The sequence below is a fragment of the Nycticebus coucang genome, chromosome X (assembly GCF_027406575.1).
Source record: "Nycticebus coucang isolate mNycCou1 chromosome X, mNycCou1.pri, whole genome shotgun sequence".
Classification (NCBI taxonomy): domain Eukaryota; kingdom Metazoa; phylum Chordata; class Mammalia; order Primates; family Lorisidae; genus Nycticebus; species Nycticebus coucang.
In genome coordinates this window covers 4,563,118-4,590,530 of record NC_069804.1, presented here as the reverse complement: position 1 = coordinate 4,590,530, position 27,413 = coordinate 4,563,118, and the positions used below count along the sequence as shown (strand labels likewise).

The following is a 27,413-nucleotide window of genomic DNA, read 5'->3' as shown; positions in this document are numbered from 1 at the left end:
ATTATATTGATCAAAAAAAAAAAAAAAAGAATAGCCGGGCGTTGTGGCGGGCGCCTGTGGTCCCAGCTACTCGGGAGGCTGAGGCAGGAGAATCGCTGAAGCCCAGGAGTTGGAGGTTGCTGTGAGCTGTGTGAGGCCACGGCACTCTACCAAGGGCCATAAAGTGAGACTCTGTCTCTACCAAAAAAAAAAAAAAAAAGTATAAAACAAGAATATACGTACTGTGCTTTGAACTTCTTTCAAAAAATAATTTAATTAACGATCTTCCAAAATTTTCCTGGCACATCTGAAAGCCCCCGACGGCACACTGGTTGAAAATCACTAACTTACATACTGGATGGTAAAAAGAGATCAAAATAAATGCTTTTATCTTCTTTTCATCCTTATTAGTCTTTTTATTTCCTTTTGTTAGATTCTATTTTCAAAGGCTTTCTAGCACTGGGTATGTGGTCTACCTTTTTTTGTTTGTTTTCTCATTCTTTCCCTCCACAACAGCCTTATGATGGAGGCAACACCATTATGCTCATAATTTATGTGACAAAACATAGCTTCATAACCTGCAGAGATGGCTCAGCCACTAGAAGACAAAACCAGGGGTCTAAATCCCCGTCTTCTAAATCCCGGCTCCAAACAGTTTGTTCTTTCCATGTTACCTGTTATTACCTTATTAAAAATAATACTAAAATTGGCTCGGCGCCTGTGGCTCAAGCAGCTAAGGCGCCAACCACATACACTGAGCTGTCGGGTTCGAATCCAGCCTGGGCTCACCAAACAACAACGATGGCTGCAACCAAAAAAATAGCTGGGCGTTGTGACAGGCACCTGTAATCCCAGCTACTTGGGAGGCAGAGGCAGGAGAATCGCTTGAGCCCAGGACTTGGAGGTTGCTGTGATCTGTGATGCCACAGCACTCTACCCACCCAGGGTGACAGCTTGAGACTTTGTCTCAAAAAAAAAAAAAAAAAAAACTAAGGTAGAGTTCAAATAGCATTTTCCTCTTGGGTAATATAGTCCCCTAATTTGAGTATTTGTGGTTGATAAGGATTCTTCTGCCTTGTTCCTTTGTGTTTTGATGTGAACAGGTTGTGAACAGTCAGGGGATTGCTTAGAGTCGGGAGGCCCCAGGGTAATTAAGCAGAAGACACACAAGTTGCTAAGAATTTTTCTTTTTTAGTTACTAAGAATTTTCAACAGGTCTCTGCTTTATGGCCTAGGAGCTGATGTTGGCTCATGTGTCTTGAAGATACTGTTGTTTTTAAATTCTGTAATGGAGGAAGCTAGTTCACTCTGGGTTCCACTGATAGAAAGCAACTCTTTGCATCATAATGGAACAGAAAATTCAGGAATGAACTGGGTGGCCTGAGCGAGGTGCCCTTGATTATTTGAAATTGAAAGTTGGTGTGACAGAGGGGGTGGCCTCCAAATGGAGGTGGGGGACTCTTTATTTTACTTTTTTTTGTTGAGACAGAGTCTCACTCTGTCGTCCTGGGTAGAGTGTCGTGGCGTCACCCCTCAAACTCTTGGGTTTAAGCGATTCTCTTGCCTCAGCCTCCTGAGTAGCTGGGACTATGGGGGGCTCTTTATTGAATGTCTAGTTACCATCTGCAAGTGGAAAAGATGTGGAATCCTACCTTTTCGAGCTTTATGGTCTACGGTGGGGCCCACGATTATGTTTTATTCCCAAACCTTTCTGTCCTTTGAAAGGTGTCGTTGTTTTCTCCAACAATCAAATGATAATGAGACCATTCTACCCTAATTCGTTATTAGTGAGGGCGTCTGTGTTAGGAAGGAGGGCATGGTAACACAGGAAGACACAGTCACTCCTGCTCTTCAGGTTAGAAGGAAAATTCACCGCCTAGTGGGAACGAAGAATCAGAGGCTTCACAAAAGTATGTTTCTGGAGCATACTCAACAGATCCTCCACTTGTTCAGATCTCTTCCTGTGCAACTTGAAGGTCATCCAGGGAATTTCCACAGCCTATAAATCCCTCGTATTTAGTTTCTTATTGTTGCTGTAACAAATTGCCCCACATGTCACAGCTTAAAACCCACACATTGAGTATCTCACAGGTCTGCGGCTCTGAAGTCTGAATAAGTTGGATGGTTTCACAGAGTCTCTCAAAGCCGAAACCTGTATGTTGGCAGAACAAGGTTTGGTTACTGGAGCCTTCAGGGATGAATTCACTTCCAGGAAAATGTGGGTGGTTGGCTGAACTCATTTTTATGTAGTTGGGGTTTCTTATTTCTTTTTTTTTTTTTTTTGTAGAGACAGAGTCTCACTTTATGGCCCTCGGTAGAGTGCCGTGGCATCACACAGCTCACAGCAACCTCCAACTCCTGGGCTTAAGCGATTCTCTTGCCTCAGCCTCCCGAGTAGCTGGGACTACAGGCGCCCGCCACAACGCCCGGCTATTTTTTGGTTGCAGTTTGGCCAGGGCCGGGTTTGAACCCGCCACCCTCGGTATATGGGGCCGGCGCCTTACCGACTGAGCCACAGGCGCCACCCGGGGTTTCTTATTTCTTTGATGGGACTGCCTGAGGGTGGGTTTGGGTTTCTTGGATGTTACAGTTTGAGGCAGGGAGGCAGGGACTTGCAGAGTGGGAGCAGGTGTTTAACGAAGGCGGGTTGATGAGCGCAAACAAGGACCAGCTTCAACCAGCTTGTCAGCTGTTTTGGTTCCTTTACCTAAACTTGGGCTAATACTTTATCATTTCCCTGTGGTTGTAATGTCTCCGCCCTTGAAATCCCCATGACACAACCACAACCACATAAAGTATGAGAATGGAAAGGAACTCAAGTCCAGGAATTAGTTCCCTAATTCTTAGTAAAAGCTAAGCTTTAATCCTTGACTGTTCCTGCTCTCAATTCACTAGACTTAAAAAGACCAAAAGCCAGTGGTGCACCTGCTATTTTCAAGCTGCTCTGCTTTCTCCAGAGCACCCTTTCACTTTCAATCTTCCCATAAAAAGCTGCTTGCTTTGCTTCACATAGTGTGTCCCGAAATTCTTTTCTTCCAGTGATCCCCAAGAAACTGGAAAATCCTTCACTCAGAGGCCATTGAAGTTGGGAACCCCAGCGATGCTTGGGTTCATCTTCAAAGCCAACATGGCAGCTTCTAATGCTTCGAATTTCTCTGACACCCCTTTGTGCCAGTTTTCTTCCTCTCCATGACCAATTATCCCCCCCCCACTTTTTTTTTTTTTTTTTTTTTGCAGTGTTTGGCCAAGGCTGGATTTGAATCCGCCACCTCCGGCATATGGCGCCAGCGCCCTACTCCTTTGAGCCACAGGTGCCGCCCTCCCCAACTTTTTTTTTTTTGCTTTTAAGGGTTACATTGTTATATTACATAACCTCAAATTGGATATTTTAGGATAATCAAAATTCCTTGACTTTGGCCCTCTGCTGACCCTAATTATATCTACAAAGGCAATTCACAAAAGTCCCTGGATTCGTGTTTGATTTAATTGCTGTGGGGATAGGAATCTTGGGGGGATGTCTTTATAATTCTTCTTACCGTATTCTCCTCTGCTCACTCACAGAGCTCCTGCAGGAAAAGCCTAATTAAGAACCACATTGACATTAATTTCATGCCCTTGCCAGTCGACCAGTCTAAATTATAATCTTCAAGGAATGCTGCCTATATCATCAGGGAACATTATCTCCTGTCTGATGTGGCCACCCACCACCCCAAGTGATCTGTTCTCTTTCATTTAGAAAACTCAACACACAGAAATATTTTCATCACTTAAGAGCTTCCTGTTTGCTCAAAATCCTGCACTCGGAAATTGATTCGCTCTAATGATATAGAAATTGTTATTTTAGTTTTTTCAATTACTATGCCATTTTCATCTGACCTTACTGAGTGAATGTGATCTTAAATTCCAATCTTATCTTTTCCCTTCCTCTATTTTCAACCATTGTTGAGGTGGATGCATTTTTGTAAAGCAGCCATTGGTTGATTTTTGAATTTTTAATCAGTTCTTAATCACATCAAACAATAAAGTAAGGCTTGGAGCCTGTGGCTCTAGTGGCTAAGGTGCCAGCCACATACACCAGAGCTGGCAGGTTCAAATCCAGCCCGGGCCTGCCAAACAATAATAACAACTACAACCAAAAAATAGCTGGGTGTTGTGGTGGGCGCCTGTAGTCCCAGCTACTTGGGAGACTGAGGCAAGAGGATCACTTACGCCCAAGAGTTTGAGGTTGCTGTGAGCTATGACGTAACACCACTCTACTGAGGGCTACATAGTGAGACTTTGTCTCAAAACAAACAAACAAAAAAAAACTAGTGTCACATCTCTTTTAGAATTTGTCTAGCAGGTTTTCTACTTTTCACTGGAAAATCCAATAAAAAATAACTGAAATGCCATTATCAACCATAAATTTTAAAAACACTTCATCAGGCTCGGCGCCTGTAGCTCAAGCAGCTAGGGCACCAGCCACATACACCAGAGCTGGTGGGTTCACATCCAGCTCGGGCCTGCCAAACAATAATAACAACTACAACCAAAAAATAGCCGGGTGTTGTGGTGGGCGCCTGTAGTCCCAGCTACTTGGGAGGCTGAGGCAAGAGGATCACTTACGCTCAAGAGTTGGAGGTTGATGTGACCTGTGATGCCACAGCACTGTACCCCGGGTGACAGCTTCAGACTCCAAAAAAACAAACAAACAAACAAAAAACCCAAACATGTAAGACCTTCGGAGATGATTTGGTTCTTTGGGTGTCTTGTAGTCTTAGGTAGAAAGACTCAATGACTTTTTATTTTTCATTCTAATCTGCTGCTCTGATGTCCACACTGTTAATACTTACAATGTTTCCTTACCAAAATTCAGAATCACTTGGCAGTTTTCTTCCACATTTTTCTCAACTTATTTTATTTAATGTGATTTTTACGGTATGTGATAGTTCAGTAAGAATAGTTCCTTAGGGAAAATCAGTCTGACTCCTGTAAATTTTCCAGTGTTTGTTTTTATTTGAATTCATTTACTGATTGGGGCTCTTGGTTAGGCTACTCTGGTACTTTTAATTGGAAATTATTAGGAAATATTGCTTTGAACATGAAATCGTCTGTAAATAACACACCAACACATGAAGAAGTTAGCATGACATTATAACATCCAGACCAACAAAAGCTGTATAACCAACCTTTTACCTTTATTTCTAACTGTGAGTTTTTCCCTGACACCTGCCATCTCAGGCAGACTTTTCAAGCAATAACCTTGCCTTGGTGATTTATTATTTTAGTTCTTTATACTTTAACAGCTTCTCGGTGCCCTGATAGGTTATAATAGAATGATGGAAGAAGGTGTTTTAAAGTAATTTCTCAATATAGAGCCTATTTTGCTCAGCTAAGTAAAAAAAAAAAAAAAAAAGAAAGAAAAAATTTAAGAAAATAGAACTAGGCCATGTCACTTTGTTATATATCTCTTTTAGTATACTGAACACTAATGGAAACGCTTTGCGGCACTAAATCTTCACAAGGATATGATTCTACCATTTTTCTCATTTATTAGCGCCAACGTAGCTATTAGGTAATTCAACTCCAGACAACAAAATTAGCTTCTTGTAACACAGTAAATGGAACATGCCATAGAAGGCAGGCTTGGAGTCCTCTTCTTAATTCTCAAAAAATCTCCCTTAAATTGCAGTTCAATGAAGAATTTCACTAAAATAGGAATTTTTAAGAAGAATGTTATTATAAAATACAAAAGTGTTTTTTATAAACCGCCACTGGTTTAAGATAGAGAGTAAATTTAAAATAAAGTTATAGGCACTGATTTAATCCTCATAAAGTACGGCTTTATTTCTATAAATCAGTATTAGAAATGTGAGATTTTAAATGTGAAATGTGAAACACAGTTCTTAATACTGTATGATGTGAAACATAGTTCTTAATACTGTATGATCAATGTATGTAAAACAAAGATGCCAGCGTATTTAATATTGCAGCACTGTCTGATCAGTAACCTTCCCAATCACCGAGCCCGGGTACTAAATGTGATGACATGACATTTTCTATTTTTCAACACATTCTTGCCCATTCCCCGGGGGATTTGGGCTTTCATTAGTATCTCAATGCTGTCATACCTGGGCAAGAAATTTAGGCCTAGGACTGACATTCAAAAAACAATATTAATATCTAAACAGAAAGAGCCTGCAAGTTGTTAAAAATAGGGCAAGTTGCATCCTGGAACAGTTAATGTTGCTAGGTAAGCCAAATTATTTTAGATTTATTTTTTCCCTGACATTAATTTTTCTTGTGTTATTTTCGGTCTGGAATGCTGCATAGGAGGCTTCACCCTTGTATTATGAGTTAAAATCGTAATTAGAAAGAGGTCGAAAAGGAAAAAGTGAATAACCTATGCATATTTTTACGAGGCAGAGATACAGAAGGGTAGTAACCATAATAAAATTCAGCATGGGATGGGATGAATTAATAAGAGGTAGTTTGGGGGGGGCACCAAAGACATCAGGCAATGGACGCTTTGTAATACACTAAATTTAGCCAGTTTACTTGGTGGGCTCCACACAGCCTGACCTCTTTGTAGCTAAGATTGCAAATTAACGCTCGCCCAAGACCAGCCCATTTGGAGCTGCAGAGATTGTGTGTGAGTGTGGGTTTGCCCTAGCACACGGGTTCCGTTTTTCACGCTATGTCTATTTTAAATATTTTTGCACTCCCAAATTTACGTATTTACAGACTGGACCTGATCAAACTAAAAAGCTTCTGCACAGCCAAGAATGCAGTAAGTAAAGCAAGCAGACAGCCCTCAGAATGGGAGAAGATATTTGCAGGTTATGTCTCTGACAAAGGTTGAATAACCAGAATCCACAGAGAACTCAAACGTATAAGCAAGAAAAGAACAAGTGATCCCATCGTAGGCTGGGCAAGGGACTCGAAGAGAAACTTCTCTGAAGAAGACAGGCGCACGGCCTACAGACATAAGAAAAAATGCTCATCATCTTTAATCATCAGGGAAATGCAAATCAAAACTACTTTGAGATATCATCTAACTCCAGTAAGATTAGCCCATATCACAAAATCCCAAGACCAGAGATGTTGGCATGGATGTGGAGAAAAGGGAACACTTCTACACTGCTGGTGGGAATGCAAATTAATACATTCCTTTTGGAAAGATGTTTGGAGAACACTTAGGGATCTACAAAGATCTGCCATTCAATCCTATAATTCATCTACCAGGTATATACCCAGAAGACCAAAAATCACATCATAACAAAGATATTTGTACCACAATGTTTATTGCAGCCCAATTTATAACTGCTAAGTCATGGAAAAAGCCCAAGTGCCCATCGATCCACGAATGGATTAATAAATTGTGGTATATGTACACCAAGGAATATTATGCAGCCTTAAAGAAAGATGGAGACTTTACCTCTTTCATGTTTACATGGATGGAGCTGGAACATATTCTTCTTAGTAAAGTATCTCAAGAATGGAAGAAAAAGTATCCAATGTACTCAGCCCTGCTATGAAACTAATTTATGGCTTTCACATGAAAGCTATAATCCAATTATAACCTAAGAATACGGGGAAGGGGGAAAGGGAGGTGAAGGAGTGGGGTGGTGGGCAGAGGGAGGGTGATTGGTGGGATTACACCTGCGGTGCATCTTACAAGGGTACATGTGAAACTTAGTAAATGTAGAATATAAATCTCTTAACACAATAACTAAGAAAATGCCAGGAAGGCTATGTTAACCAGTGTGATGAAAATGTGTCAAACAATCTATAAAACCAGTGTATGGTGCCCCATACATTAATGTGCATTAATGTACACAGCTATGATTTAATAATAAAAAAATAATAATAAATCTGTACTCTTATCTCTGCTGTGTGCAGTGTTTTGCAAATTTCCTTTCAGGCCCTTCCCATCCTGGAAACAGCCCAGAGTTCTTGGGTGAACGTATTTGCCTTTCTGCTCCGTACTCCATATGGGGGATACATCTGCTGGCCCCACCTCTAATCTGTACCTCTCCCAGGTCTAGAAAAAACTTGGGAAATGCGTCTACCCACATCCTACAATGTCTCTATATAACTGGGTTATACACGGTGTTCATAAAGTTTGTGTGCAATTGAAAATAGTTGCCTATTTTTAAAAATGCACGTGAACTTTGTGGACACCACGTATATTACAAAACTAAGCTTTAAGATCAACAGTGAAATGTACACACACACAACACACACCCAAATATCTGCAGCTCCAAATGGGCTTATCTTGGGATCCCATTAATTTGCATTCTTAACTACCAAGAGATCAAGGCATCTGTATTCCATCGGGTAAATTGGCTAAATTACTGAATTTAAAAGGCATCTGTCCACAGGGGTCAAGGCCACTCCACTGTAACGTGACATCTAATGACAGATCTCACCTTCCTGGGACCTGAGCCTGAATCTCACCTGAATCCCATCTTGTCCTGAAATCTGAAACCCATCCACACCCCAGGTCCCTGCTTTTCAACTCTTTGCCTCTGTCCTTCACTTCTTGATCCTTGAACTGCAAAAGAGCAGCCCAGACTGGGATCCATCCATAGGCTCAAAATGTATTTTCACTCGGGCGGCACCTGTGGCTCAAAGGAGTAGGGCACCAGGCCCATATGCCGGAGGTGGTGGGTTCAAACCCGGCCCCAGTCAAAAACCGCAAATGTGAACTCGAATTGGAACCCAGACTCTGAGCCTGCCCAGCCACAGACCTGACCTTAAAACTGTCTGTCGCTGTCCTGATCTCCAGGATAAGCCTGTCTCAGTCCTCAAGAGTGGACTTGGGGTTTGCAGCTGCGCAGCCACATTGCAGACACTGCCAAGATGAAAAAACTCCCTAAATAATAAAATAATAAAAAAAAAAGAAAAGAAAAAACTCCTGACATATTTTTGGAAAAAAGACAAGAACTGGAGAACAAGGATTTGCAAAGTTCACCCTTGGTCTCTGTATGTGACTGCACCCTGATATCTCCAGTTACACAATCACATTATCAAGAGATCACCGTCGGCTTCCCAGCCCCTGAAAACCCACATGTACAACTGTGACTTATCTGTACCAGGGAGCTTTCAAGGGTTCGAGATATTTGCAAGAGTCACCCATGCTGGTCTCTCTGGACCTAACAATCTCACAGCGGATAGAGATGACAAATATCATGGGCATAAATCTGAACTTCACTCCCTGTGACATTCCAAAGCCCTCCCCAGATATCCCTGCCAAGTTTCGACAAGGATGGTTGGAGAGCGCTAGTGAATATTGTTCATTTCTCCACTTTCATTTATAGATGGTATGCTATCCACCTCTGATAACCAACATTGTTTTTTTTTTTTTGAGACAGAGTTTCACTATGTCACCCTCAGTGGAGTGCTGTGGGGTCACAGCTCACAGCAACCTCAGCCTCTTGAGCTTAAGCGATTCTCTTGCCTCAGCCTCCCAAGTAGTTGTGACGACAGGCACCGGCCACAATGCTCTTGTTGTAGTTGTCATTGTTGTTTAGCTGTCCTGGGCCGGGTTTGACCCCATCAGCCCCTGTGTGTGTGGCTGCTGCCCTAGCTGCTGAGCTACAGGCACCAAGCCGCCGACAGGATTCTTTAACTTACTCAACGGGTGCCAATGTGTGTGTGTGTGTGTGTGTGTGTGTGTGTGTGGTGTTTATTACATGGACCATTTCATCACAGGGATGGGAAAACAAATCTAAATTGAACATCTCCTGGAGTCTTTTCAGTTATCCCAACACCGGGTTTTCTTTTTCTTCAAAATCGTTTGTCCTTCAACTCACCAAACCTGGTGGTGTTGCTCGAACATATTTAAAATCTCTTTTTTTTACTTTGGTGTTTTCCCTTCTGCCACTCATATTTAACAAAGAATTCTCTGGAAGGCAGTTCTCTTTCTGAAACGAGCTTTGACTCTGTTAAAATAATAATAAACACGCTCTTCCGTTAAAAGAGTTTTGCACACACAGGGGAATTCCTTTGGAAGCTCAATCTTTTAGCTGTATTTGCAATTGGAGTAAGTTCTTTATACCAGCTTTAGTAACATAGATAATACGTGAGAACCCTCAGGAGAGAAAGCTCTGGACTTTCTTGCAAAACACCGCTGAGATGTTCAGTGGTATCTGAAAACCACAAGTAAAATTTATAGCAAGTCATGATTTCTCCAGACTCGGCAACTGAGAACAATAGACCATTAGCTATTAAAAAAAAAAAAAAAAAAAAAAACTGGTTCCACAAACGCCTTTATAAATATTAATGGAGACTTAATTATTTAGATTAATTTGTTCTAGTTAATGAAAGATCTCATTTAGCCCGAGACTGGGAAGAATTAGGACTCATATAATTTTCTTCATTCCAGAAAAAAACAATTATTTCAATGCTTATCTGTGACCAGACCACAAACTCAAATTCATCCACGTTTTTAGAATTAGCAAATCTCAGGTCAGTGACTGCAGGTTGTTAATCTGCTGGCGTTGACCTAAAATTACTGAAAGGATGTATCTTTTTGATATCTGTAGCTGCTTTGCGCCATGCTGGTTCCAATTTTCTGAAAGAATTTTAATCTTTTCTTTCCATTTCCTTCTTATTAGAGAATGTTTCATATGTGGACATGAATAATTAAATGAACATTTTTCTGTACAGAACCTGAATTAAAATTAGAACACGATGAAAATTTCTTGATCCCTCCCTGTTCCTTTTATAAATTATATTCCTTTGAACCTACCCTAAGGGCAACAACCTTACCGAATCTCATTTATTAACTCCTTCTTTTACTAATAGTTGATTTCTACAAAAATGTCACTCTCAGCTTAATCCCCAAGACTGTATTCTGTGGTCTGGTTTCAGTCTTTTTATAAATATAATCATTATTTATTGTACTTCAACTGGCACTTTTCACTGAGTGGTACGTTCCTGAGACTCCCTCTTGGAGCTGTAGTCTTTCCGTTCAGGGGTAAATAGAATCTTGCCCTACAGGGACACCGCAACGTGTTTAGTACTTTCTGAAACTGGAAAGTGGAATCACGCTTTTGTAGAGGGTGTACCTGTTACATTTCTCTGCATCTCTCTTATTGAGTAAAACCCACAAATTTCTCTACCTAGATAAAGGTACTGGCCTAATTTCATTTGCATATTTAGATTGCATAGTTAGATATGCATCCTAGTGCTGGAAACTGTGTAAGTGTTGGGACAGTTTTATCATCCCAAGCACAGTCTGAGAGTTGGTGTGCCTTTGCTAACTTCATTATGTTACATGGATGTTGTCTCAGGCAATCTGTCTTTCCTTAAGCTCCTGTAGCTTCTCAAAGTCAAATTTGGGGGCAGCAAACATTCTTCTTGTTCTATTTTCCATCTCAAAAGAAGTAAAAATGCCTTCTTTGTGTTAGTATTACTTTTTATCCTACATCGTGTATAGTTCTACACCTTCCAAAAAAATCTGTGCCCCCATCTGCTTCCCCACTTTGAATACAGTGGATGGAGAAGGTGGCGTGTTTGAATCTTGGGTACCTCATTTCATTTCTTTTTTCTTCTTTTTTATAGTTTTTGATCAGGGCTGGGTTTGAACCCACCACGTCCGGTATATGGGGCCAGTGCCCTACCCCTTTGAGCCACAGGTGCCACCCTCTCATTTCATCTCTACAGACCTCAGCAGTTGTAGGGAGTTGATAATATCTCAGTTAAAAAAATCACCCAGAGAATGCCATTTAAATTCTTATTAGTGCATCACTTTTTTTTTTTTTTTTGGTTTTGAGACTCTGTTCCTGTAGGCACAGTGCCCTGGTGCCATCCTAGCTCACAGCAACCTCAAACTCTTGGGCTCAAGTGATCCCCCTGTCTCAGCTTCGCATATAGCGGGGACTACAGGTACCTCCCCCCACACCTGGCTAGTTTTTCTATTTTTAGTAGAGACGGGGTTTCATTCTTGCTCAGGCTGGTCTTGAACTCCTGAGCTCACGCAACCCACACACCTTGGCCTCCCAGAGTGCTGGGATTACAGGCGTGAGCCAGCATGCCTGGCCCTATTTCATCACTTGTCTAGAACTTTCCAAAGGGCTTTGATGTGTCTCTGAAAGGAGTCCCAAATGTTCCAGGGGCAATTTCTCAGTGCTGGGGTTCTGAATGTCTAATCATTCTTTTGTCATCATATATCATTGCTATGAGTCAAGACCCCAAATTATTAAACGATTCATAAAGAAAAAACAACTAGGGAGTGAAAGGTGTGTGTATTAGAATCCCTGGATGTATTTTTGACTGCCATGTGGATGTTTAACCAAAGACTTGTGATGAGCTACAAAGAGCAAACTTGACTTATCTCTCCCCCCACAAGGATATAACTATATCCATCTACTAATTTGTAATGGAATTACATTACTTACTCTTGGTGTGTTAGAATAGACAACATATAATCCCTGAGTATGGTTTGAGTGATGGATACTGGTTGCAATGACAGCCTTTCATGATACATGGTAGTTGACCTAGATATTTAAAGAAATTTGGCAAACAGACAGGGATAAAACCATAGGATCGGGAACACCGGAATGCATTAGGAAACACGGCAATAGTGAAGGAGGATGGACAGTAATTTGAAAGGGCATGAATATATTTGGGAGCCAATTTCTTTTATCCTGCCATTGAGATAAAACCATTCTTCCTAGATTGGTGAATAATTACTCTTTCATTCCTAGAGACCTTCTATCCATGTCAGATTTGTTTATTGCAGGAATCCTAGGGAGGAGGGAGTCCCCTGTTTCCTTGAGCTGCACAGAATATAAATAGTCATATTTATTTGCAAGTCTAGAGATACTTGTGCAGAATAAATTGGTTTTTGAAGTATCTTAGAAATATATTCTTGTGAACCGATCACCCTGGGTTATGGTGTTTCCTCCGCTCAGTACAGGCTGCCTGGATGTTAGCTATGCTTTTATGCTTATCAGAACCCCAGGCAGCTTTGTTGCAGAAACACACATTCCCAGCACCATGTTCCCTACTTCAGATTCTGTAGTTGGGGAGAATAGAAATATGAGAATTTGTGTGTTTGCCTGCTCCTCAGTGAAATCCTTGCTGGCTCCCCGTCACCGTTTGAGTGGAACTACATAGACTTCTCTGACGTCACCAGAAGGCTCGATTGACACCTGTTGGCTAACTTCTGGTGACTCTCTCATAAACTGTCTATCTGCAGTATTTTGAACTAAGAATTCATTTCTCTCCACCTATGCTACAGAGACAAGCTTGCTTAATGAGTGTTCATCGGGGGACGTAATATCCCAAAATATGGCACTTCAGCTCTTGAGGAAGGGAGCAGGGAGGCCTCTCCCACCTTCCTCCTCCCCTTCTCCCTGGAAGCACGAGGTAAGGCCCTCACATGAGAGGTGCCCTTCCCACACCTGGAGGAAAGGGGCATCCTTATCTCTGAAGACACCTGACTCCCAGGAGAATCTGAACACCCTGGCCTGGCTAAGGTCACCTGACTTCATGCCCAACATTGGTTCTCTTGACCAAGAATATCCACTCTTCATCAACCAAACATAAGCATAAAAATGCACAAGTTTACCTATTTTACCTTCATTGCTTGTGAAGGTTCCTAAGCTACTCAAAACTTCTTTGTAAATATTTATTCATTTATTTATATATTTTTATTGAGACAGAGTCTCACTTTCTGGCCCTTGATAGAGTGCTGTGGCATCACAGCTCACAGCTCACAGCAACCTCCAACTCTTGGGCTCCAGTGATTCTCTTGCCTCAGCCTCCCAAGTAGCTGGGACTTCAGGTGCCCACCACAATGCCCGGCTTCTTTTTGTAAAGACAAGGTCGAGCTCTGGCTGAGGCTGTTCTCCAACTTCTGAGCCCAGGGCAATCCACCTGCCTTGGCCTCCTAGAGTGTTAGTATTACAGGTGTGAGCCACTGCACCCAGCCTTCTTTGTAAATAAATGTGTATTCTTTCCTCTTATTAAACTACCTTTTGTTATGGGGGTCTCATCCATGACCGTAAGATGGGAAGAAAAGATATTTATTTTCCCTACATTACAAAACAATTTCTTGCTGATGCATATCAGCTTAAATGAAATCTTTTTCGAAGATCAATGTTGTATATATATATATATATATATATTTAAGTACTCCTGATGTTGTAGGAATATATATATATAATATATACACATACATGTGTATATATGCATTGTAAGTATATATTCGATATATAAATCACACACACACACATATATATAAATTTGAAGGAGATATAGATATACATATCCCTACAACTTAAGGTGTTTTTATATATATATATCTGCAACATTGATTATATTTTATATCTTATAAAATTTTATATATAAACATAAAATGTGAAATAGATATATTTTATATGTTATAAAATATTATAGCATGTAGCAAGGTCTGTATTAAACCAAGATTCATATTTACTAGTTTCGTAAAACGTCTTATGCAGAATTTCTTTCAAAACGGACAAGCTTGTCTATTTTAAACAAAGCTTCGCAAATATCGAGATTGTATTTTCCTCTTGGCGTATTAATCAGTGGAATGAAAAAGGAGTTTTCTGTAACTTTATGACAGGGCTAAGGTGATGTCACTTGAAAGAGGATTCTCAGTTCAACATCAGTACAGATCTCTGAGTGCCGTCTCACCGCCTAGGGCAGATAGGGAGGGGGGTTTGCTGAGGCTTGGGAACTTTGTTTTCACATGGATCCCATCGCCATGGAAAGCCAGCTACACATTCTTGGTAAACAAGTTATGACTGTACTATTAATAAATAACATGTCAAAACCTCTATTGTTGCCTATTGAAAGATAAATGACTCTAGCAAAAAAACTGTAAATTATTAATACACCATTATAAAATGCAAACGCCTCTATCATATTCTAAAGCTCCCTCCCCTCCCTGGGAAAAGGCTTCATGCTCAAATCATCCCTGCACTAGACACACGATTACTTGGAAGAGAGATGTCTTTTCCGAGGCCACCTGTCACCCAGGAAGAGGACGTTTATTCATTTGTCTAGCACCTTTGCGATGAAAGTGTGAAATAGACATAGTATAAATATCTGAACATAGTTTATACGACTAAACTGATTGAGGAAAGAAAGAGTATTAAACAAATGTTAGATAAAAAAAAAAGAGTTGTGTGTATGGCTTTTAGAGACAAGTCTAGGATTTTTTATCTTATTTGTATAACACCACCAGTAAAGCTTTCTGAGCAAAATAAATTTTAAGCGAGATTTGGCATAAGGACGGGGAAGAAATCGTGGGTATTCTGAAAAGTTTAGACCCAGAGGGAGTTGTCAGGCAGTTTTTTAACAAAAATAAAGATCTTTGCCCTGGATATGCAGATGGGCATGGAAATGGTAGAAAGAGATGATGATTGTGACAATTTATAGGGTAAAAATCAACGTACCCCAAACGTTAACCAAATACTGGGATTCTGGGAGGAGAAGCCCTGACAAAGATATGAATTCAAATGTTCTCACCTGTGTAGTTGTGTACCTCATAGTGATATGTCAATACAAGAAGGAGTAAAGAAAACAAGTTTGGGGTGGCGCCTGTGGCTCAAGGAGTAGGGCGCCACCCTGATATACCGGAGGTGGCAGGTTCAAACCCAGCCTGACCAAAAACTGCAAAAAAAAAAAGAAAACTATTTTGAAGGATATAAAAATGTTTAGTTCAATAGAGAGCATGCTGGCTGTGTGTGGTGGCTCACGCCTATAATCTCACCAGCACTCTGGGAGGCCGAAGCAGGTGGATCACCTGAGCTGCAGAGGTCAAGACCAGCCTGAACAAAAGCAAGATCTGGTCTGTACTGCAAACGAAAAAAACTAAGTGTTGTGGCAGGTGCCTGTACTCCTGGCTACATGAGAGGCTGAGGCAAGAGGGATCCCTTGAGCCCAGGAGTTGAGGTTGTTGTGAGCTCCGATAACACCATGGCGCTCCACCTAGGGCACAGAGTGAGACTCTGTCTCCAAAAGAAAAAAATAAATATGGAGCATGCTGAGTTGTAGGTGACAGCTGAGATATCTGCGTGTAAGAAATGACAAGTCGAACTTGCAGAAAATTGAAAGAGAACTCTGTGTAAGTCTTTCAGATATATTGACTAGAATACCCATGATTGGTGACAGCCGTCTCCTTGGAGGTGGCACAGACTCATACCGGGAGCAGTCCATTTTTTAAAGGATTGGCCTCAGTGCTGCGCAAATGAATGTACATTGTCCTTGACCTGGACTCATGCCTCCCCTGGAACTTTTACGAGGAGGTCAGCAAGAATGGTGTTGACTCGGCTATGCCAACCATCTCTTAGAAAAACCTACAGTGCAGAAATATTTGCTGTGGGCTCAGCTCCAGACATCACACCTAACGATTTCTCTTCAAGTTTGTTGACAGACAGGTTGCTCTGGTACTTTTCTGGAGATGTTACCAGAAGTACAGCAGATCAAATTTGGCTGCCGGGATTTAAGAGCCGTTTTGTGCGGGCATTTTTGTTTCTCTCTGCAACTATTCTAGGGACATAAAACATAGTAGCTGTGAACTGTCTGTCTGGATTCCCTTTCCTACGGTATCTTCTTTCTGTCCCATATAATCTTTTATCCTTTATGTATCATCTTGATAATTTTGTAATTGATTGCAGAAACAATGTATCTTCCTGGCTATAAATTTACATTCTCAAAGAACATCAAGAAGGTCTTTTAACAACTATTTTTAATGAGTTGGTTGTGCGTACACACACGGACATGTCTGTGTGTGTGTGTGTGTGTGTGTGTAAAATAAGGATCCAAAAGTTAACGGGAAGATCACAGTGGGACAATTGCATTGTTTGTGAGAACAACATGTTACTGCATTGAAAACTATAAACATCTAACGATTCAGGCACTCATTGGTCATATTCCTAGGGCATAATCACATTTATCTGAATATGGATAAATGACAGAATCACACTTCCTCCTACCCCTACTTTCAATATACAGACTGCCTATTAGAATCATTAGTGTATTAATTTCTGAAAAGTAGAATTCTAGCTAACAAATGCAGACAGAACAATAATATCAGGAAATTCTTTTTTTGTAGAATTTCAAATTCAGTAGGAAATGGCAAGAATGGATCTCCAAGGGTTTGCAAAATACCCATCAAAAGTCTTAGTTGGTATATCTTTTTATAAGTAGTGGGATTATCAATCAGTATTATTGATCACTATCAATGCTATCATCAATTACTCTTTAGGTAACAGAAGGTGACAGTACTAGGCGAGATATAACTTCATATGAGATTCGTTATGAAATAAGAGAATTTCCTAGGAGTCTTTTTTCCCAACAAATGGCGTCCTGTATCTAATGAAACCTGTGACATAAACACTAGTTTGCTAAACATACAGGAGGAAGAAAAACAAGACCTAATTAGGAAGCATTCTTTTTTTTTTTTTGTAGAGACAGAGTCTCACTTTACTGCCTTCAGCAGAGTGCCATGGCCTCACACAGCTCACAGCAACCTCTAACTCTTGGGCTTACGTGATTCTCCTGCCTCAGCCTCCTGAGCAGCTGGGACTATAGGCGTCCGCCACAACGCCCGGCTATTTTTTGGTTGCAGTTAGCACCATGGCTGCTAAATCACAGTTCCCTGACCAGCAACTTTGTATTAATTTCAGAGTCCCACTTTGGGAGCCAGGGCTCAAACATAAAATTTGGGGGGCGGGGGGTAAGGTTGACAAACTGTTATTTTCTTTTATGCGTAATGCATTTTTTCTACTTGAAAGGAAAATTTATTGATTTTTTTTTTTTTGGTAAGAAATGAATGATGTAAGAAAACAGAAAACTTTATTATAAAATAGAGTCCAATGTGTTTATTTGCCATCTGTTTAGATGAATGTATCAGGAAAATTGCTTTATATATTTTATAAACACATAGACCTACACGCTAACCCCCAAACAGCCAATTAAGAACTGTATAAATATTTGTTAAAAGATCTTCAGTAGTTAGTGTGGACAGAAAATCTTTCAACCCAGTTTAAGAGGTGTGACATTTGGGGCCAGGAGAGGAGAGAAATACCGGATGACCACTTGAAGCAAAATCTGTTATTAAACAACTGTTTGGTGTTACACAATGCTTTTAAAATAATATGCCTGTTTGGCCGTGGACGTAAGCCAGGACGCTAGAAATATTTGTTACTGAAAACAACCTCGGTTTCAGGAACACAGCTATGAGGTCATGTGTGGAAAAGCTTTATAAATTATAAGGCCTACTGCATAAAGATATTGGGTGCTTTGTGAAGTTTCTGTTTAAATATGGTGGTCAATTAGAGAATTTTTCTTTTCTTTTTGTGATTTTCCCCGAAAGCAATCAGAAGTATAACATTACAGCATTTCATTACAAAAGAAAAAAAAAATGTATTGAACGTAATGGGATCTGGCTTTGAAGCTGAACATTATGCTGAGTTTCAAAGGCTTCCTGTTGAAAATTAGCCATAATTCCACACTAGGCAATTTGCTATAGACAGAGATCTATCTTAGCTGACCAGAAGCCTCACCGGGGTAGGGGATTTTATTTTTTATTTTATTATTATTATTATTTTTTGTAGAGACAGAGTCTCATTGTGTCACCCTCGGTAGAGTGCCGTGACATCACAGCTCATAGCAACCTCCAGCTCTTGGGCTTAGGTGATTCTTTTGCCTCAGCCTCCCGAATAGCTGGGACCACAGGCACCCGCCACAAAGCCTGGCTATTTTTTTGTTGCAGTTTGGCTGAGGTCGGGTTTGAACCCACCACCCTCAGTATATGGAGCCGGCGCCTTACTCACTGAGCCACAGGTGCCGCCCAGGGTAGGGAATTTTAGTAGATATGCAAATTAATCTCGGATAATTAGACAAAATTCTTTCTTTTCTCTTCATCATTTGCTTCTGTCTGCAGTTTTAATTAAGGTGAACACAGGTTGCAGGAGCTGTACTGATGTAAGCACCGTAGCATTTTTATTTATTTATTTATTTATTTTGGGCAGTTTTTGGCTGGAGCTGGGTTTGAATCCACCGCTTCCAGTATATGGTGCTGACGCCCTACTCCTTGAGCCACAGGCACTGCCCCACCCTAACATGGTTTTAAGGGTCTTAAGAAGTCATACACCCTTATGAATATTTGCTCTTACTTGGAGAAATGTCTATTTCTCCAAGCCAACAAGGTCAATTATGGGAATGGTCAAGGGGGTATGGTTTTGGTCCTTAAAGTCTTGAATTGTGCTTTTAAACTTGTTCTTTTTTTTTTTTGGAGACAGAATCTCACTATGTTACCCTCAGTAGAGTGCTATGGCATCACAGCTCACAGCAACCTCCAACTCTTGGGCTTAAGCAATTCTCCTACCTCACCCTCCCAAGTAACCAGAACTACAGGCACCTGGGCCACAATACCCAGCTATTTTGGATGCAGTTGTCATTGTTGTTTAGCTGGCCCTGGCCAGTTTCGGAGCCACCAGCCTTGGTGTATGTGGCTGGTGCCATAACCACTGTGCTACAGGTGCCGAGCCAACTTTTAAACTTGTTTAAAGGGGCCAACTTATTACAGACAGATAAACAGAAACAAAGGGATATGTTAATATGTTTTAAATATTAGTTTTACTTCATTGAAAGCCAGTTTGAGGCATGGGGGTTATTAATTGAGAAATCGTATGCTTGGGCACATATAGTAAACAGTGACAGTGTATCCGGGACCATGTAAAGTGCACTGTCCTTTGTTTGTGTATAACGTACAGAGTGCCTGATATATAATGGAATGATCAGACCCTGATAATCCGCATAGCCATTGTCTGTAACATGTACCACTTCTTTGTGGATATATTTCATGTATCTGGGACCATGTAAAGTCCACTGTCCTTTGTTTGTGTATAACGTACAGGGTGCCTGATCTATAATGGAACGATCAGATCCTGATAATCCGCATAGCCATTCTCTGTAACATGTACCACTTCTTTGTGGATATATTTCATATCCTCTTTTTAAATGTCTGAAACTAGAGATTACTGTGAACTATGCTCATCCGTCAGCAGTAAAAACATGGGAACTCATTCTCCCTCTTTTTACTTTTCTTCTTTTCCAAAAATAAAACAAGTTACATTTGTCACTGGGAGGCAAAAGGTATGAGCCACCACGCCCAGCATGATCTTTAAATAATAAGCGTAGTCCAGGCAAGCGGATATTTGGAGACCGGAGACCTTCATGCCCTTACAGCACAAATTTGATTTCACAATTTCTGGGAGATGAAGGAGAGAAAGAGAGAGAGAGAGAGACAGAGAGAGAGAGAGACACACACACACACATTCGGTTTGGGGGATTTTTATTTCGGCCAGGAGAAAACATTTCCCGTTTCCTTCTGTTGTTTTACAAAGAGCAGTAATGGGGTTGGTCATAAAAAGAGAAGACAGCAAAGAGGGTTCCATGCTTTTTTCTTAACCCGGGATCTGTGATTCTCACCAATGACATTAGGCGACTTTGATGTACCAACTCTGGGACCACCTGTCTAAAAGGAGACCCTTCCCCTTGTGTGTAATGACGCCCTACACATTTGAACCTAGGAAATATTAGCTTGAGCTTATTCTTAAAATATCAACCCTTGATAGGTACAGCTTCCAAAAACGCTTGCCCACAGCAGTGCTGCTCAAATCACGAATATACATTAAATTCCTTTTGGTTTTTAGTGCCTCCTCCGGGATCTATTGTACCCCCAGAGAGCCTGACTCAGAAGTGGGGGCTGGAGTCTGTGCATTTCCATACTTAGTGACACCTCAAGATTGCTCGGATATGTCCTAAGATGGCCCAGCCCTGCCAGGCTCCCAGCACCATGAGGACAGGGAGAGAACCCTTGCAACCCGCTCCCAGCAAACCCCATGCAGGAGGCAGAAAGGCCCTTAATAAATGTCTATTCAGGAAATTAAAAAAATAAATAAATAAAAACACCTGCATTCTGAGGAACTCCGTAACCTCTGTCTGTCTCTCTGGTTCATTTTCAATGTGGCAACCTGGCGTCGCTAAGAGATGGAAACACCACAAAGAGGTTTGGATGTCTATTTTTAACCCTTTCTGACCTTGTCTATCTCAAGTTTGTCAACCTTGAGGGTATCATGGTGATAATGAAGGGAGTCCCTGCTGTCCTTTGAAATCATTTGACTAGAAGGGATCCCCAGACATGGTCTTGTGTGATGAGGTTTTCTTGTATATGAAAGCACTTTGAATAAATCGTGTGAGTCATTAGCAAAGCTCTGAGATACACAAAAATCAAGAAATGTAAAATCGGTGTGGATGGAAACAAATGAAGCCCTCCCAGCAACATGGATAAGCTGAGCAAATTGAAACTTTGGCCTGGGTGACTCAGAAAGGGTGCCGTCCACTGTGTTCTGTGGATCACAACGCGATCTGTCCCAAAACTTTTGTAGTGACCTAGATATCAGTCCTTCATTTATTGTGATATTGATACTGTGTCTTGGACCAAAGGTCATGAAAAACACACCTTATTATTGGCTTTTTCCCTTAATGACTGTTATTCTGAAGCCCTTACTTGATATTTGCCTGTACATGTTGGTAACAACAGCTCACATTTTGGGGGGGAGACGGGGGTGCTTTTTAATCATGTACGAAAGTCTTTCACATTCATCATCCTCTGGGCCAATGACATAGAGAGAAGATCCTTCCATTAACTCTCCCATTTATGAAGAGAGGGCATACTTGGACAAGTCTGATATTTAGAGGGGAAAGAAATGTGGGTTTCAATCAGCTATCTCCTGTCCTCGGATTCCTGGAAATGTATGTAACTCAGCTACCAAAAAAAAAAAAAAAGAAGATATGTCTCCATCAAACTAATTTTAATAACTTAGTTACAACTGACACACTTTGGGTGATGCTGTTACACATAATGACCTTCTACACAGTCACACCCAGGAAATACCAACTTGGCTGGACTAAGTTTATTATTAAAAGATCATGCTGGGTGTAGAGGCTCACACCTGCAATCCCAGCACTCTGGGAAGCTGAGGTGGGTAGTTTGCCTGAGCTCAGGAGTTTGTGACCTGCCTGACCAAGAGTGAGACCCCTCTAGTAAAAATAGAGAAATGAGCTGGTGTAGTGGCAGACACCTGTAGTCCCAGCTACTCGGGAGTCTGAGGCAGGAGATCACTTGAGCCCAGAAGTTTGAGGTTGCTGTGAGCTATGATGATGCCACAGCACTTTAGCCAGGGCGACAGATGAGACTTGTCTCCAAAAAGAAATGTAGTTTTAAAAACGTAGAAGAGTTTGATTTTTACCTGCTCTCCTGTGTGAGCCATTGCAATTTTTTGCATATTAATTCCCAGAGAGAAATCGTAGCTCCAGCCACTTAAATTTCTCAGTGTAGACTTCCAGACACCACTGGTACATAATTATCAGAAATGACAAAACAATGACCATTATAACAATACACTTAAGAGATACAGGGGAATTCTGTAACTGCTCACTAATCTAAAGGGCCTCCTGTTTAGTGAAAACAATTGCAGTGGCCTCATATCCAGCACCTGTGGAAATTTCCTTTGTTTTTTTTTTTTTTTTTTTTTTTTTTTTGTGGTTTTTGGCCCGGTCTGGGTTTGAACCCGCCACCTCCAGCATATGGGACCGGCACCCTACTCCTTGAGCCACAGGCGCCGCCCTATTTTTAAGATACAGTGTCAAAATCAACCAGCAAGCAATATCAAAAGCAACCCACAGCTGGTCCTGTATGTATAAAAAGTTACAGAAATCAGGCTTAGGAAAGGCACCCCAACTTTACAATTGTGGTTTTGAATAACAGGAAAATTGGAGTCATGAGCAGGATATTCTCAGAAAGAAAGATGGCAAATACTTTTTAAAAAACCCTAATCTTGGGCAGTGCCTGTGGCTCAAAGGAGTAGAGTGCTGGCCCCATATACTGGATTGCGGGGTTCAAACCCAGCCTCTATCCAAAAACAAAACCCTAATGTTCGAGTAATTATGAGCGTAAAATAAAATAATTGACAACTTAATGGAGCAGAAAATATGGTCAAAGGTTTAAACCAACAGGACAATTTCAGTGTGTAACACAGGCATAATATACACATAATTTTCCCTCACTGAGTCCCTGAAATATTGTCTTTCTTTTTCAGTAACATTTCAATTATCAACACCAAATATTCCATTGAGCTTTTAGCTATTTTAAATGTTGTTACATTTATTTTGTTACTCGGGGCATTTACCTTTCATCTACGTTCTAATTCATCTAGTAAATGTATGTTGTTGTTTTTTTGGGTTTTTTTGTGTGGTTTTTTGGCCGGGGCTGGGTTTGAACCCACCACCTCTGGCATGTGGGACTGGCGCCCTACTCCTTGAGCCACAGGCGCCGCCCTAAATGTATGTTATTTTAATCTAACATTTAATTCGTCTATTACAAATTCTAGTTCATCAAATATAGTGTGAGGTCATGGTTTTTTCTTACGTACATTTTACAGGGCCCTGAATAGCATCAATGTATCGCCTGAATCTCATATATTTTAAATGTATACTTTGATGATGAAAATATTACTTTCAGTTCAAATAAGCTTTCACGTATTCTTATGAAAAGTAAACTGCTTACAAATGCAAAACATCCTGCATGTTTTCTATAAATTTTTAAGATAGTATGGAAATTCACGTAATAAATACAGTGGTTTCCTACTTTTAGCTCACTGCTGGGGTGTTCATGGAAAGTCCATACATGTCAGTTGAATAAGCATTTATTTCTGTAAGTTTTACAGCAGTGATAAGTTCTTTATTTTGTTTTTAGACTTTAAACACAATAAACAATGAATAAACACTCTGAACACACAAACCCAAACCCTGCATATGCAAAATTATTCACAAATCACAGGAATGTAATTCATTCATCACTAACAGCCAGAAAACACACAATCTTCCCCTGTCTGAATAATATTAGAGTCAAATTAGACTGTCAATTTTTCCTTTTGGTTCCATTTCACATATTCTAAGGGCATATATATTTACTTATTAGGTGCAGGTGAAGCAAAAATAAATAGGCTTCGTCCTGGTGCTCAGGAAAGCAGTGTCGTGGTGATCTTTTAACATACTCCAGGCAAAAATGCTGTTTTATTTTGCATTGTTTTAGACAGGCATTTACACATGAAGAAAGTAATGTGCTGAAGGTTTTACAAAAATTCCAAAGTAAGAGAGTCAGGCTCTGGGCGGCGCCTGTGGCTCAGTGAGTAGGGCGCCGGCCCCATATGCCGAGGGTGGCGGGTTCAAACCCAGCCCCGGCCGAACTGCAACAAAAAAATAGCCAGGCGTTGTGGCGGGCGCCTGTAGTCCCAGCTACTCGGGAGGCTGAGGCAAGAGAATCGCGTGAGCCCAAGAGTTAGAGGTTGCTGTGAGCCGTGTGACGCCACGGCCCTCTATCCAAGGGCGGTACAGTGAGACTCTGTCTCTACAAAAAAAAAAAAAAGAGAGTCAGGCTCTGACTCCAATTCAGCTACTGACCATGATGCCAATCTTCAGGCAAACAGCCTACCTGTGAAGTGGAAGTTCATTGAAAGCCATTTACTGTGCAGAGAGAACGGATATAATCAGAAGAAAACACTTGAAGGAGCCAGCGTAGCTAACGACACTGCCTGACTCCGCCCAGCCTGCAGGTGGTTTTGTGTCCCTGAAGCCAAGAGCACAGCTGGCTGCCACGCCCTGTCCTCCAGAAGAATGCGAGCTTTGGCAATATTTGCAAGGAAATTTCTGGGCTACAGGCAGCCCCGCAGAGGGCATCCTAGATGTAAAACACAGCATATAAAAAGGAAAATAGATACAACAGATAACGAGACCTGACAATCAAGTCCACAAACTAGAAAATGTACTGCCCACCTCATTGCTGAATATCACTACAGCCACCTTCAAGCACCCAAGCCAGCGCCTAGTCCTACCCTTTGAAGCGATTTTGGAACTCTTTTTTTTTTTTTTTTTCTGGATGGCTATCAGAGCTGTCATCATACAAGGTCAGACAATCATGTTTTCAAACGAATCCTAGAAGAGGTGCTTTGAAGGGTCAACTACATGCTGGCCTGGTTGCACCGCTTCCCAAACGCAATATCTCGATGGTGACCGGAGGGATTGTCAGCAAAGAGGTCTTAAAGCCCTTTGCCTAGCATGAGCTCTTGAACTTCATTGTCTGGCCTGGTGTTGAAATGCATGGCATATTTTAGAAGTACTTAACAAAAAATGTAGCCACTTTGCCAGCTAAACACCATGAGCCAGGCCTGCGTACAGATGGCCAGTCAGGCCTACACACGATGGCCTTTGAAGTCTTGCTAACAAATTTGGTTTTGCATCTCTCTGGCTGTCTTTGTGTGTGTCTGTGACTGTGATTGCTGAAGAAGGAAACCTACAGGAAACATAAACACAGAACAGAGAAGAAAACAGAAGCAGATAGTAAAAACTTTCTCAAAGTGTGAAAACTCCCTGTAACCACCTACCCTGGAGATAATCACTCCTCATTGATTGTTTCCCTTCCAGACTACATTTTTTTTTTTTTTTTTTGTAGAGACAGAGTCTCACTTTATGGCCCTCGGTAGAGTGCCATGGCATCACACAGCTCAAAGCAACCTCCAGCTCCTGGGCTGAAGCGATTCTCTTGCCTCAGCCTCCCGAGTAGCTGGGACTACAGGTGCCCGCCACAGCACCCGGCTATTTTTTTTTTTTTTGTTGCAGTTTGGCCGGGGCTGGGTTTGAACCCGCCACCCTCAGCATATGGAGCCGGCGCCCTACTCACTGAGCCACAGGCGCCACCCCAGACTACATTTTTTAAAGAAAATGAAATCATGTGATACATAATCTTAGCAATTCGCCTTGTTTTTTTCTTGATATACCTTAGATGTGTTTCTGTGTCCACACGTATAAATTCTCCTGAGCATTTTGGAGAATTATGCAACGTGGATTCATGCAGTACAATTAATTTAACAAGCCTGTTAGTCATGGGTACAATCAAATGAATAGACATTCTGGGAGCAAGGGTTTCAACTTTCCACGTTGGTGGCTTTTCTTCATCTTTTTACATCGGGAAACAACATGATTATGTGATTATATTGATGCGTAAGAATTAAGGGGAAGCTGAAAAGATCGTCCCTTAATACTGAAACAGATGTTAAACAAGGCAGATGCCAGAGAGCTGTTAAGTCTCATCTCAGCCACTGGCACGCGGACTCTGGGGATTGTCAACATCCATAAGCTATTTGGAAAATAAAACCCAGAGGGTTTGACACCTAACGGAATGAAAGTCATCAACAATTTCAGAGAAACGTTTCAAGTGTGAAATTTTGAATGAGGCAGACTCTAAACTTGGCTCAAACGGGATTTGTTTCCAGACTAGCGAGTCCCAAACTTTCATCGCGATAAAACTCATCTATCAACTATTTTAAAATGTTGGTATTTATGGTGGGAAAAAATGAGCTGGATTTAATATTATAGCATATTTTGTTTTTAAAATACAATCCATTTCAGTTTTGTGAATTAATATGAAAGTTCCACTAAAGCACTTTAATTAAAAAAAAAGAAAAAACTTGTGCAGTCTTATTGTAGATAAATGTGTAGGGGGTATTATAGGTGTTAGGAAAATGGTGCAAAGAATTCTGATAGGAATTTAATGGGCCCCACATTTTAAAACCTGTGATATCAAAGTCACAAGTTCCTTACCCATATCTTAGATTTTCCCTACTGATATTGGAATAGACTTTTTTTTTTTTTTTTTTGGAGACAGAGCCTCAAGCTGTCACCCTCGGTAGAGTGCTGTGGCATCACAGCTCACAGCAACCTCCATTTCCTGGGCCCAAGCAATTCTCCTGCCTCTGCCTCCCAAGTAGCTGGGACCACAGGCGCCTGCCACAACGCCCAGCTATTTTTTGGTTGCAGCCGTCATTGTTGTTTGGCAGGCCCAGGCTGGATTCGACCCACCAGCTCAGGCATATGTGGCTGGCGCCTCAGCCGCTTGAGCCACAAGCACCGAGCCTGGAGTAGATACTGATTCTGAGCTATCCCAATATGATAGTTTGATACTGTAGAAGGACGGTTCCATAGCACTCATGTATTTTCCTAAGTCAAACAAACACTAAACGAAGAAGCAATGGCTTTCGACCAACCTTGCCCTTTGGGGCCTAAAAAAATTGAATGCGGTACATAACTTTCCTTCCTTTTCATACCATTTTTTATCAGCCTATGCATTTATTAAATCATAACTGACTTTGATCAGAAATAAGTTTTGACCTGGTACAGTGGCCCAGGCCTGTGATCCCAACACTCTGGGAGGCTGAGATTGGAGGTTCCCTTGAACTCAGGAGTCGAGACCCAGCCTGAGCAAGAGCAAGGCCCCATCTCTACTAAAAATAGTAACATCTAGCTGGAGGTTGTGATGGGTGCCTGTAGTCCCACCTACTTGGGAG

General features: G+C 41.2%; 1 protein-coding gene and 1 non-coding gene across 13 annotated transcripts in view; both read left to right on the top strand.

The window, feature by feature from the left end:
* NLGN4X (neuroligin 4 X-linked) overlaps positions 1 to 27,413 on the top strand; it is a 363,400-nt gene that overhangs the window by 308,842 nt on the left and 27,145 nt on the right. The window lies entirely within an intron of this gene.
* Positions 4,288 to 4,349, top strand: LOC128578799 (U7 small nuclear RNA). The gene has a single exon (XR_008377914.1). It is a non-coding gene; the product is annotated as a U7 small nuclear RNA (small nuclear RNA).